We start from the raw sequence: 13,242 nt of genomic DNA, 5'->3' as shown, positions 1-13,242 counted from the left end.
TAACTTATTTATCTTCTTATTCCCAGAGCCTGTAACTACTGTTGACTCTTGTTAGTAGCAGTAGTTATATTCTATAAATCCAAAGCAAACACTAAATTAGTGAATACTGAGACACTGCCCTTGGAGAAATAGAGGGTTTGGTTCCTATAAACTTCTGTCACAACATTTTCACCAACCGATCAATATATAGCCTTGTTTTTTATGTGTGTTTCTATTTAAAGATACCTTAAATATATAATAAGTATACCTCATTTAGCATATACTGTTGATTAGTTAACATTGAACTTACAGCCAACAGCACTATAACTCATTCCTGAATGCAGCTTATCTGACACCTGTATTTTCTCCATAATAAGGCCCATCACAGCCGGCTTGTGCCTAAGAAGCCTAACAGCACTTCAGTGCTCTAGTCGGAAGCCATTTTTACCAGTGAAGCCACCAATAAAAAGCACAAAAATGGGGAAAACGTGGCACTAAATATACCACGGAAAGGACTTTTGTTTACAGGGTGAGAGCTGAAACAGTAAGGTAGAGTATGGCACTGTTTGACCTCAGCTGGGAACGTGTGTGTAGGATGACTCATATCTTCCACTGCTCTATGTGTACACATGCCCATGAGTAACATGAAAGCACTGTGAGTACTGATTTTGGAGCTACAAATAAATTTTAGTGAGGAGGCAAATTTGCAAATGCAGAATCCACAAATAAAGAATTCAACTCATTTTCACATCATAGTCATTTGGTAAATGTCTTAGAATTGAAGGAATAAATGAATGAAATCACTATCATAATGAGATGTTCCCTTCACTTCTAGCAATTCCATTATTTTGATCCCATCTAAAACATACCCATACGACACTGAATCCACCGGGGCAGGAAAAGCTGTGCATGTCATGACCCAGGCTGTTTGTTAGCCACCAAGCTAACAACCTGAGTCTGTGGGAACTAAGCCCTCTGCCTTGCCCACCTAGCAAGCAGGTTACCTTCTTTGTTTATTCTACTAGCTTTTTGCTGATAAATATGAATATACTGAAACAGCACATGCCATGAAATTATGTTGGGAAATCTAAGGAATCAAGTCCTGCCAATAGAATGGAACAAGAAATCACACACTATTTATAATTGGCACTGAGATATTAAAAACTTCCTGCGTTTAAGAGTCAATATCACTGCTGTGGATAATGTTATCTCTGAGGGAAAGTAAGGCCAAAACAAAGTTGAAGGAATCATGCTCCCTGACTTCAGACTACACTAAAAAGCTACAGTAATCAAAACAGTATGGTACTGGCACAAATACAGACTTATAGATAAATGTAATGGGATAGACAGCCCAGAGATAAACCCACACACCTATGGTCAATTAATCCACAACAAAGGAGGCAAGAATATACAATGAAGAAAAACAGTCTCTTCAATAAGTGGTGCTGGGAAAACTGGACAGCTACATATAAAATAAATTAGAACATTCTCTAACACCATATATAAAAATTAACTCAAAAAGGGTTAAAAACCTAAATGTAAGACTGGATACTGTAAAACTCCTAGAGGAAAACATAGGCAGAACACCCTTTGACATAAATCGCAGCAACATTTTTTTTGGACTTGTCTCCTAGTGTAAGGGAAATAAAAACAAAAATAAACAAATGGGACATAATGAAACGTAAAAGCTTTTGCACAGCAAAGGAAACCATAAACAAAATGAAAAGACAACCTACAGACTGAGAGAAACTATTTGCAGATGATGCTACTGACAAGGGATTAATTTCCAAAATATACAAACTGCTCATACAGCTTATTTTATATATATATATAAACAAGCAACCCAATCAAAGAATGGGCAGAAGATCTAAACAGACATTTCTCCAAAGAAGACATGCAGATGGCCAACAGGCACATAGAAAGATGCTTAATATTGCTAATAATTAGAGAAATGCAAATCAAAAGTACAATGAGCTATCACCTCACACCAGTAAGAATGGCTATCATTAAAATGTCTACAAATAATAAATGCTGGAGGGCTTCCCTGGTGGCGCAGTGGTTGAGAGTTCGCCTGCCGATGCAGGGGACATGGGTTCGTGCCCTAGTCCAGGAAGATCCCACATGCCGTGGAGTGGCTAGGCCCGTGAGCCATGGCCGCTGAGCCTGCGCGTCCAGAGCCTGTGCTCTGCAACAGGAGAGGCCACAACAGTGAGAGGCCCGCGTACCACAAAAAGTAATAATAATAAATAAATAAATGCTGGAGAGGATGTGGAGAAAAAGGAACCCTCCTGCACTGTTTGTGGGAATGTAAATTGAGGCAGCCACTATGGAGAACAATACGGAGGTTCCTTCAAAACTAAAAACAGAGCTACCGTGTGATCCTGCAATCCCACTCCTGGGCATATACCCTGAGAAAATTTTAATTAGAAAAGATACATGCACCCCAATGTTCATAGAAACACTATTTACAACAACCTAAGTGTCCATCAACAGATGAACAGATAAAGAAGATGTGGTATGTATGTGTGCGTGCACACACACACACAGACACACACACACACACACACACACACAATGGAATATTAGCCATAACAAAAGACAGAAAGAATGCCATTTGCAGCAACATGGATGGACCTAAACATTATCACACTAAGTGAAGTAAGTCACAATCTTTTATGGGAAACGAATCTAAAAAAGAGTGGATACATGTATATGTATAATCGAATCACTTTGCTGTACACCTGAAACTAACACAACATTGTAAATTAACTACACTTCAATTTTAAAAATGATTAAAAAATAATTTAAGAAATTAAAAAGTAATAATAATAATTAATGACCCAGTTTCTCCCTGGTGACTAAGAAATGCCACAATTAGGAATATAAACATCTAAGTTCTGCACACTAATTTAAACTTGCTGCACAGAAGTAAGAGAACTGTGTTCATTTATACTAGAGAAAAATTTAAATATTGGGTTGGCCCAAAGTTGGTTCGGGTTTTTCTGTAACATCTTGCGGAAAAACCTGAATGAATTTTTTGGCCAACCCAATGCAAACATATCTGTTTTCTTGAAAGTTTCATAAATGTCACCTATTATCTCTAAAGCTCCAGTTCCCTTCCTCAATACTTAATCACTTATAATGATAGTTAAGTTGGCAGCCAAAGGAAAGGTGCATTATTTTTCTGGTCACTGTGACACCGTTTAATCTGTGTGTTAAAGAAAGACTATCAGCGTCCTTCTCTGAGCTCTCCCACTTACTGAGTTACTGACAAGTTATTTAGCCTTTTTGTGCCTCAATTTCCTCATCTGTAAAATGGAGACAAAAATAGTATCTATACCTCATAGGATTGTTTTAAGGATTGAGTGAGGATATGAGATGAAAATGTTTTAAAATTGTGCTCAGAAATTGTTAGCTACTGCTAGCACATACATATAAAACATTAGTTTATGTATTAATTAGCAGAAGACACAACACTACGTCATCAGAAAAGTGGCCTTAGTAGAATATCACAGCTTCAAAATAAAACTTTAGGAATTCAGTGGCATTTATACATTCCCAAAACACTTTTCTTCAGCTTCCTGAGTGACAAAAACATAGACATTAAACTGTCATTCTTCACAGCTTTTTCATTTTCAACATATTTTACCCTTCTCCATTATTCCAATTGGATGTACGTGCTTACCAATGTAATCTAGAGTTCTCATGCTAACTTTATTCAAAAGCGTGTATTCTGAAATAGAAAATCTAGATGATAATGAAAAAATCTGAATTTCACTAACCTGAGCTGATCTCTGAATTAATAATTAATAATTTTGATATAAAATGTGCTAGGATGTTTAGGTTTGCAGACCATCCGTTCAATTTGCTGTAGGCACCTTGGGCTCCCCTTTTTAACAAGGCAGTCATAAAATTACAGATTTGAAGCTCTCTTTATTCTCAAGGATTTCATAATGAGCCATTAATATAGTCAAGCAGACATTTTACCGGATAATATAAAGCTCAGACCTTATCACTGTGATGATAATTTGGCTCGAGAGTGTGGTCTGATATCTGGATGTTTTTAATCAGGAGAGAGAATATGTCTTGTGTACACACCAGTAGGTTATCACCAGTTTTAACGGTTCAATCCCATGAAACTAAGATTTCTCCTATTTCAGTATAAACACCAATAAGTGTGTTGAGATGAATGGCCTGTCAGATGTTAAGGGCTGCTGAACTGATCCTAGTCAATACTTGTTTTTTTTCCCCCTCCTCATAGATTTATTAAGATACCTGGGGTGATACCCAGGTATCATCTAATTTGCCACACTTATTTTTTCACAAAAAAATAAAAAAACAAATGCGACGCCTTGTAAGTGGTAACAAATATATCACAGAATCATGCATAATGAGTTAAACATATTTTTGCTGACCAACATTTCTGCCAAACAACTCAGAAATAATATTAAATGGTTTAAACAGACAGGAATCTGGCCTACAGTCAAGCAAAGCAATAACATGTTAAAAAAAAACAAAAAAAAAAACTTCAATAGAACTGATTTTTCAGACAAAGAGCCTTTTCTCCCTCTGGCACAAAATGCGGGAAAGGAGCCAAGGCGCTACTTATCAGCTGTCTGACATCAGGGGAGGGCTGTGTGCGTCAGCCAGCCCAGCAGGGACCCCTGGCTCATGGCAGTGGACCATGTGCTGCTTATCTTATCAGTTTACAGTGTCTGGCACTTCCACCGTTACTGTGCGAACCTGGGGGGAAGGAAGGTGTATAACTGTGAGGGTATAAGTTACAGTTGTGAGCTAAGCAGGTTTTAGCCACTTATTAACAACAACAAAAAAAACAGTCCAACGTGATACGTTAGTTATAATGAAAGTTTCTGCCCTCAAACTCAACCTTAAGAGAAAGAGAGTTCTTTTAAAAGGGCTCTCTAGCTATATGACGACCACCTCTCCTCCTACTTACACAAATGTATGTCAAAGTTACAGTTCCAGAAGAATGATTCTGTTATATTCCACTTAGAAGAGTTAAAGAAAAAGCTATTTGTTAGAAAATGTATATGTAACTCTTATACTAGCTCCATTAAAACAGTCATTTGGGGGTTGGGAATGAGATTTAAACTGTTTTCAAGTGTTCGCCAATGTTCGCAACTCTTAAACACAAGATCTGAGAGGCAGAGAGATACACTCAACCACCCGGGTGCAGCTCAGTCACGTCACTCAAACCAGGACTGAGAGTCTCCTGCAGAGATAAACTGACTTACAAAAACTACCTAAACATTAATTTTTTAAAAAACTGTAATTATTTTAAAATCAGTTTAAAACAAATTTTAAATATTTGGGAAAGATCATACTTGCTAAGTAAAAATTAATTCTGTCAATGTAATAAACACTTATATTTTGAATGTCCAAAACAAATTTTTATTTACTATTCTCAACTCAGCTTATACGTTAAATGGTTCTTTATAAAAAAATGATAGTACCTTTACATGATGATTTATATCTCAAAATACTACACATCACAAACTACGTTGTCATCCGGGTTATATAGCTAATAAAACTATAGACATAAAATTACAGTAAACCCACTGCTTATTATTCCTTCAAGCTTACTTGTTAAATTAGAATAAATAATTAATTTGCACCCAAATACTCCTCTATATGGGTTGGAGGTCATAAATCATGGATTGAAAAATTGTTCTCGCTCCCCCACGACAAAATTCCTGTCTGACCACACCTTCTGTTACAGACTGAACTGTAACCCCGCAAAATTCTACACTGAAGTTTAAACCCCCAGTGTGATGGTATTTGGAGCTGGAGCCTTTGGGAAGTAATTAGGTTATGGGAGTGGGGCCCTCCTGACGGGATTAGTGTCCTTAAGAGATGCCAAGTCTCTCTTGCTGTGAGGATGCAGCAAGAAGAGGGCCATCTGCAAGCCAGAAAAAGAGCTCTCACCAGGAACTGAACAAGCCAGCACCTGGATCTTGGACTTCTCAGCCTCCAGAACAGTGAGAGATAAATGTCTGTGGTTTAAGCCACACAGTCTATAGTAATCTGTTATAGCAGCCCTAGCAGACTGATCCACCTTTTCCTATCCTTATGCCTTGTTCTTTCATTCCTGTTGAGCCTGGTCTTTGCCCTCAACTCTACACTTTGGCTCCTGTTCACCTAGTTTCTCTGCCATTAGAATTAATTTTATCTCACTATTGAGTCTGGAAACCTTTGCCAATTACTGCAATGATGGCTTAACTACCACCACAGAATCCCTTGCATATCCCCAACACTAGGCAAACCCACCATCCAATTCCTTTCACTGGTATTTCTAATTGTTTAGAGAAAAATGCAGTCATGCCAATACTTTGTATTTTCCCCAAGATGACTCCCTATCTTGATCCCAAAGCAGCTGAACCAAGACTGCTACATCTTAACATCCAGACACATAATTATCTCCCTGACATGGGACTTGACCTTTTTTTCTTCCTCCTGAGAGCATCCTTCACTTTTCCTATTCAACATTTCTCTCTACCTTCTGTTCTTAACTCAGCTAGGTATCCCCCTTGGTTCTTCATTACTTCTTTGCCTTGCTCACTCAAGTATCTCCCTTCTACATCTCATGTCTTCAAACTCTCTTTATCCCCTTCTATCAATTTCTAATATGCTTAGGCTTCCACTAACCCTGAAACAACAAAGACTTCCCACCACCACAAAGCAATCTTAAGAAAAATGGAGCTGAAGGAATCAGGCTCCCTGACTTCAGAATATACTACAAAGCTACAGTAATCAAGACAGTATGGTACTGGCATATAAACAGAAATATAGATCAACGGAACAGGACAGAAATCCCAGAGATAAACCCACACACCTATGATCACCCAATCTATGAAAAAGGAGGCAGGAATACACAATAGAGAAAAGACAGCCTCTTCAATATGTGGTGCTGAGAAAACAGGACAGCTACATATAAAAGAATGAAATTAGAACATTCCCTAACACCGTACACAAAAATAAACTCAAAATGAATTAAAGTCCTGAATGTAAGGCCAGACACTATAAAACTCTTAGAGGAAAACATAGGCAGAACACTCTTTGACATAAATTGCAGCACGTTCTTTTTTGACCCACCTGCTAGAGTAATGAGAATAAAAACAAAAATAAACAAATGGGACCTAATGAAACTTAAAAGCTTTTGCACAGCAAAGAACCATAAACAAGACAATAAGACAACCCTCAGAATGGGAGAAAATATTTACAAATGAAGCAACTGACAGAGGATTAATGTCTAAGATATACAAACAGTTCATGCAGCCCAATATCAAAAAAACAAACAACCCAATCAAAAAATAGGTGGAAGACCTAAATAGACATTTCTCCAAAGAAGACATACAGATGGCCAACAAACACATGAAAAGATGATCAATGTCACTAATTATTAGGGAAATTCAAATCAAAACTACAATGAGGTATCACCTCACACCCATCAGAATGGTCATCATCAAAAAATCTACAAACAATAAATCCTGGAGAGGGTGTGGAGAAAAGGGAACCCTCTTGCACTGTTGGTGGGAATGTAAATTGATACAGCCACTATGGAGAACAGTATGAAGGTTCCTTAAAAAACGAAAAATAGAATTACCATACGACTCAGCAATCCCACTACTGGGCATATACCCTGAGAAAACCATAATTCAAAAAGAGTCATGTACCACAATGTTCATTGCAGCACTATTTACGATAGCCAGGACATGGAAGCAACCTAAATGTCCATCAACAGAGGAATGGATAAAGAAGATGTGGTATATATATATACAATGGAATATTAGCCATAAAAAGGAACAAAACTGGGTCATTTGTACAGACATGGATGGACCTATAGACTCATACAGCATGAAGTAAGTCAGAAAGAAAAAAAACAAATATCGTAGATTAACGTATATATGTGGAATCTAGAAAAATGGTATAGGCGATCTTACTTGCAAAGCAGAAGTAGAGACAGACACAGAGAACAAATGTATGGACACCAAGGGGGAAGGGGGATGGGAGGAACTGGGAGATTGGGATTGACATATATACACTATTGATACTATGTATAAAACAGATAACTAGTGAGAACCTACTGTATAGCTCAGGGGACTTTACTCAGTGCTCTCTGGTGACCGAAATGGGAAGGATATCAAAAAAAGACGGAATATATGTATACGTATAGCTGATTCACTTTGCTGTACAGCAGAAAGTAACATAACATTGTAAAGCAACTATACTCCAAGAAAAATTAATTTAAAAATTGTATAAAAATAATTTGTTTAAAAAAAGAAAAAACTATAAAAGTATATAACTATAAATAAATTAAATACATTGGTTTATAATTAAGAAAAATGTTTTATTTCCTTATCTTAGGTGTAAGAAAACAGACAATCAAAAACTGTAAAAAGTGAACATTACAACCTTTCAACTTTAAAAATCGAGTTAGTATTTCTTACAGTGGTTTGTTACTGCATGGGTGTTCATTTTATTCTCATGTTCTAAACTAATTACATTTATCCATAGACACACAAAAGTGCCGAACACAGAAAATTTTTGTTACTGGATGGATGGAGAATGGATGGATGGATGAATGGACCGATGGAAAGCCAAGTGGATGGATGAGAAAAACTGTGAATTTGGAAAAAGAAAGTCTTAGACTATATGCTCAGGCTAACTAACTTATCTGCAATGTGGTATGACTTGAAAGTTCAATAACAAACTAGAAATTGGGGGAAAAGGTTTTCAAAACGTCCATCCATACAGTATATTAAAAATTTTGAGTTTTATTTAAAATTTAAAAGTGTTAAGTTTAATTTAAAGAAAATTTAAAGAGTGTTAAGTTAAAGAAAAACACTTCAAGAGGCAAAATGTTTAGCTTAAATATGCATACTGTATTATTTCTTTTTTTAAGACAAAAATTAAAAAGTATAAAGTTTCTTCTGAAAGTTAATTGAAGAATTTGGATTTTCAGTTGTATATGTCTGAGGATAAGACAAATTTTTGGATTATTAGTGAATATGTTTCAGGGATGTTTATAAAGACTAGAAGAGGTTCAGATAGAAGAATAATGACTAAATAATCTTTAATAATTGGTTTTCATATAAAATAACACCAGTATTTATTTTAAGAAAATCTTGGATTGGGCTTTTTTCCCCACGAGTTTACTAATTAAGAGTCAGGTAATAGTGATTTACAGGAAAGTAGTCATAATAATGATAATGGCTGACATTTATTAGCACTGTATTGTGTTACACATATGAACTCGTTTATTCTTCACAACAGTTCTTTCAGATGAGAATTGCTATTCCCTCCATTTTACAGATGAGAAAACAGAAGCAGAGGAAACGGAAGCAGAGGAAGGCTGAAGAGCTGGTCACACAGCGAGTCAGTGGCAAAGCTGGGGTTAAAATCCAGGGGTCTGCCTCCAGAGTCACACTCTTAATTCCAAGGGCAGAAATACTTCTTGAATTAAACTGAGCTATAATGCAAACATATGTCAAACATATAGAGTTTTCTATGCTTTTAATATTTACCCAAACACCTTTTGAGGGCTTACGATGCACCAGTTGCAATACTGCAGCCTTCTTTTTTTTTTTTTTTTTTTTTTTTTTTTTGCGGTACATGGGCCTCTCACTGTTGTGGCCTCTCCCGTTGCAGAGCACAGGCTCCGGACGCGCAGGCTCAGCAGCCATGGCTCACGGGCCCAGCCACTCCACAGCATGTGGGATCTTCCCGGACCGGGGCACGAACCCGCATCCCCTGCATCGGCAGGCGGACTCTCAACCACTGCGCCACCAGGGAAGCCCTTTTTTCTTCTTTTAATGCATACATTTCAGTGTTTGGACAGATGCTGAAAAATGACTTAAGTTAAAGAAATATAATTTTAAATAGTGTGGACATTTAACTCAAAATTACAACAATCAGGATGAAATTATAAATGTGTAGAGTTATTTCCCTTCAATTAACAAATTGTTTAGACCAAACTAAGTAAGAAGATGAGACAGAGTTGTTTTTCCCGGATACTTTCCCATTGAATCTTATTAGTCATCTGGATTACAAAAGCAGTAAAGCAACAAAAGAGGTATTTTCATTGGGAAGAGAAGAGCAGAGGGTGGAGTGAAAGGGGAAAGTTTTTAACTGTGCATAATTCACTGTAAATTAGATAGCATGGTCAAAAAGGGAATCACATTGCAACCTTCCTGTCTGTGAGTCCTGACAGCCAACAAAAAGGAGGTTTTTCTTTCATAACCCCCAAAACAGCTGAATAGATTTCAAGCATTTTCCCTGACAAGTATTTTCAGTCAACCTTTGTTTGTTATTCTTTGAAGGCAGAACCTGGGATGAAGTTTAAGTTTTGTACTTGAAATACAACTGGTGCAGGGCCTTCCCCGGTGGTCCAAAGGTAAGGAATCCGCCTTCCAATGCAGAGGATGTGGGTTTGATCCCTGGTCAGGGAACTAAGATGCCATACACCACGGGGCAACTAAGCCCGCGCACCACAACTAACTGAACTCGCACACCTCAACAAGAGAGCCTGCGTGCCTCAAACCACACAGCCCACATGCCCTGGAGCCCGCACACCACAACCAGAGAGAGAAAATCTGCATGCCACGACTAGAGAGAAGACTGTACACCACAACGAGGAGCCTGTGCGCCACAGTGAAAAATCCCGCATGCCTCAATAAAGATCCCGCGTGCCACAACTAAGACCCACTGCAGCCAAAAAAATAAAGGAAATAAATAAATAAAACATTAAAAAAAAAAAAGAAATACAACTGGTGCAACTGTAGTTGGTGTCAATATAGAAGTTATTTGTTTATTGTTCTATTTTTCTTTGCTCTACTCTACCATAGTAAACCTGTCAGTTCTGGCTGCTGTCTCTCATTCAAAGACCAGGTTTTCCAATACCAAGAACTGCGGCAGTATGGAATGGGTTCCCAGAAATTTGAACCGTTATAAGTATTACTCACCTAGTCCTGCCCTGCTCCTCAATCCTGGTCAAAATGCAATGTCAAGTTCACCTCACACTTGGGACATGGAAACAAAGAGCTTAAATGGCTCTTCGAAAGATCAAAAATCATTAAGTGGCAGCTGAATATATATTAGCATGACGTAAATTAAGAATATAATCTACCTGAGATTGCCTTCAATGGCTTTTATGCTATTTGCCAGAAGAAAGAAAAGAACTTAATCCACAAAGCTGACCCAGTCATTCAGCAATGTTTTTTTATTTAAAAGACTGTATTATGTGTTCATAACAAAAATATCAAATATTTCAAAATATAAGTAGACAAAATGCCATACTAGCATAATAAACACTCATTGCAACATAATCAGTTTTAATTCAAATCGTTTCATATTCATATATATATAGTTTAAAATGTTCTTTTATATATATGTGTGTGTGTATATATATATATATATATATATAGTTTAAAATGTTCTAATTAGCAAAAGTGATACTAAGAGGGAAATTTATAGCAATACAAGCCTATTTCAAGAAACAAGAAAAATCTCAAACAATCTAACCTTACACCTAAAGGAACCAGAAAAAGAAGTGAAGCCCAAAGTTAGTAGAAGGAAGGAAATAATAAATATCAGAATGTAAATAAGTGAAATAGAGACTATAAAGACAACAGGGAAAACCGATAAAAAAAAAACTAAGAGCTGGGTTCTTTGAAAAGATAAAATTAACAAAGTTTTAGCTAGGCTCACTAAGTGAGAAGGCTCTACTAAATAAAATCAAAAATGAAAGAGGAGAACTAACAACAGATACTACAGAAATACACAGGATTATAAGAAAATCTTATGAACCACCATACGCCAACAAATTGTACAACCCAGAAGATATGGACAAATTCTTAGAATCATACAGCCTCCCATGACTGAATTATGAAGACGGAGAAACTCTAAACAGACTAATCACTAGTACAGAGATTGAAACAGTAATCAAAAAGCTCCCCAAAACAAAAAAGTCCACGACCAGATGGCTTCACAGGTGAATTCTACCAAACATTAAATCAAAGAAGATTTAATACTTGCCCTTCTCAAACTCTTCCAAGAAATTAAAGAGGAGGGAATGTTTCCTAACTCATTTTACAAGGCCAACATCACCCTGACACCGAAATCAGACAAGGACAATGCAAGAAAAGAAAATTAAAGATCAGTATCTCTGATGAATATAGACGCAAAAATCCTCAACAAATCAGATAGATCAATACTTTAAAGTGATCATACGCCAAGATCAGCAGGATTTATGCCAGGGATGAAAGGATGGTTCGACATCCACAAGCCAATCAACATGATACATCACATTAACGAAATGAAGGGTAAGAACTACACAATCATCTCAATCGATGCAGAAAAAGCACTTGACAAGATTCAACACCCGTTTATGATTTTTTTAAAAAATTCTCAATAAAGTGGGTATAGAAGGAATGTACAAAGGTCATATGTGATAGACCCACAGCTAACATCATACTCAATGATGAAAAACTGAAAGCTATTCCTCTAAAGTCAGGAACAAGACAAGGAGGCCCACTTGCCACTCTTATTAAACACAGTATTAGAAGTCCTAACCATAGCAATTAGGCAAGAAAAAGAAATAAAAGGTATCCAAATTAGAAAGGAAGAAGTAAAACTGTCACTATCTGCAGATGACATGTTTATATATAGACAACCCTAAAGACTCCACCAAAAAACTATTAGAGATAATAAATTAATGCAGTAAAGTTTCAAGGTACAAAATCAACATACAAAATTCTGTTGCATTTCTATATGCTAACAATGAGCTAGCAATTAAGAAAACAATCCCATTTACAATCAAAACAAAAAGAATACCTAGGAATAAATTTAACCAAAGAGGTGAACGGTCTGTATACTGAAAACTATAAGACACTGTTGACAGAAATTGAAGAAGTCACAAATAAATGTAAGGATCTGTGCTCAGATGTTGGAAGAATTAGCATTGTTAAAATGTCCCTATTACCTAAAGCGATCTACAGATTCAATGCAGCTCTGATCAAAATCTCAAGGACATTTTTTATAGAAATAGAACGAAAAATTCTAAAATTTATATGGAACCACAAAAGACACTGAATAGTCAAAGCAATCCTGAGAAAAAAGTTTAACAAAGCTGGAGATATCACACTTCCTGACTTCAAACTATATTACAAATCAAAACAGCATGGTACTAGCAGAAAAAGATACATAAATCAATGAAACAGAATTCAGAGTGCAGAAATAAACCCA

At 36.6% G+C, this 13,242-nt stretch overlaps 1 protein-coding gene across 1 annotated transcript in view; it reads right to left on the bottom strand.

Moving 5' to 3' along the window:
- PDE10A (phosphodiesterase 10A) overlaps window positions 1-13,242 on the bottom strand; it is a 310,755-nt gene that overhangs the window by 231,316 nt on the left and 66,197 nt on the right. The window lies entirely within an intron of this gene.

Source organism: Phocoena sinus, chromosome 12, assembly GCF_008692025.1.
Source record: "Phocoena sinus isolate mPhoSin1 chromosome 12, mPhoSin1.pri, whole genome shotgun sequence".
Taxonomy (NCBI): Eukaryota; Metazoa; Chordata; class Mammalia; order Artiodactyla; family Phocoenidae; genus Phocoena; species Phocoena sinus.
The sequence above is the reverse complement of the archived record's forward strand: the minus strand, read 5'-3'. Positions and strand labels throughout refer to the sequence as shown.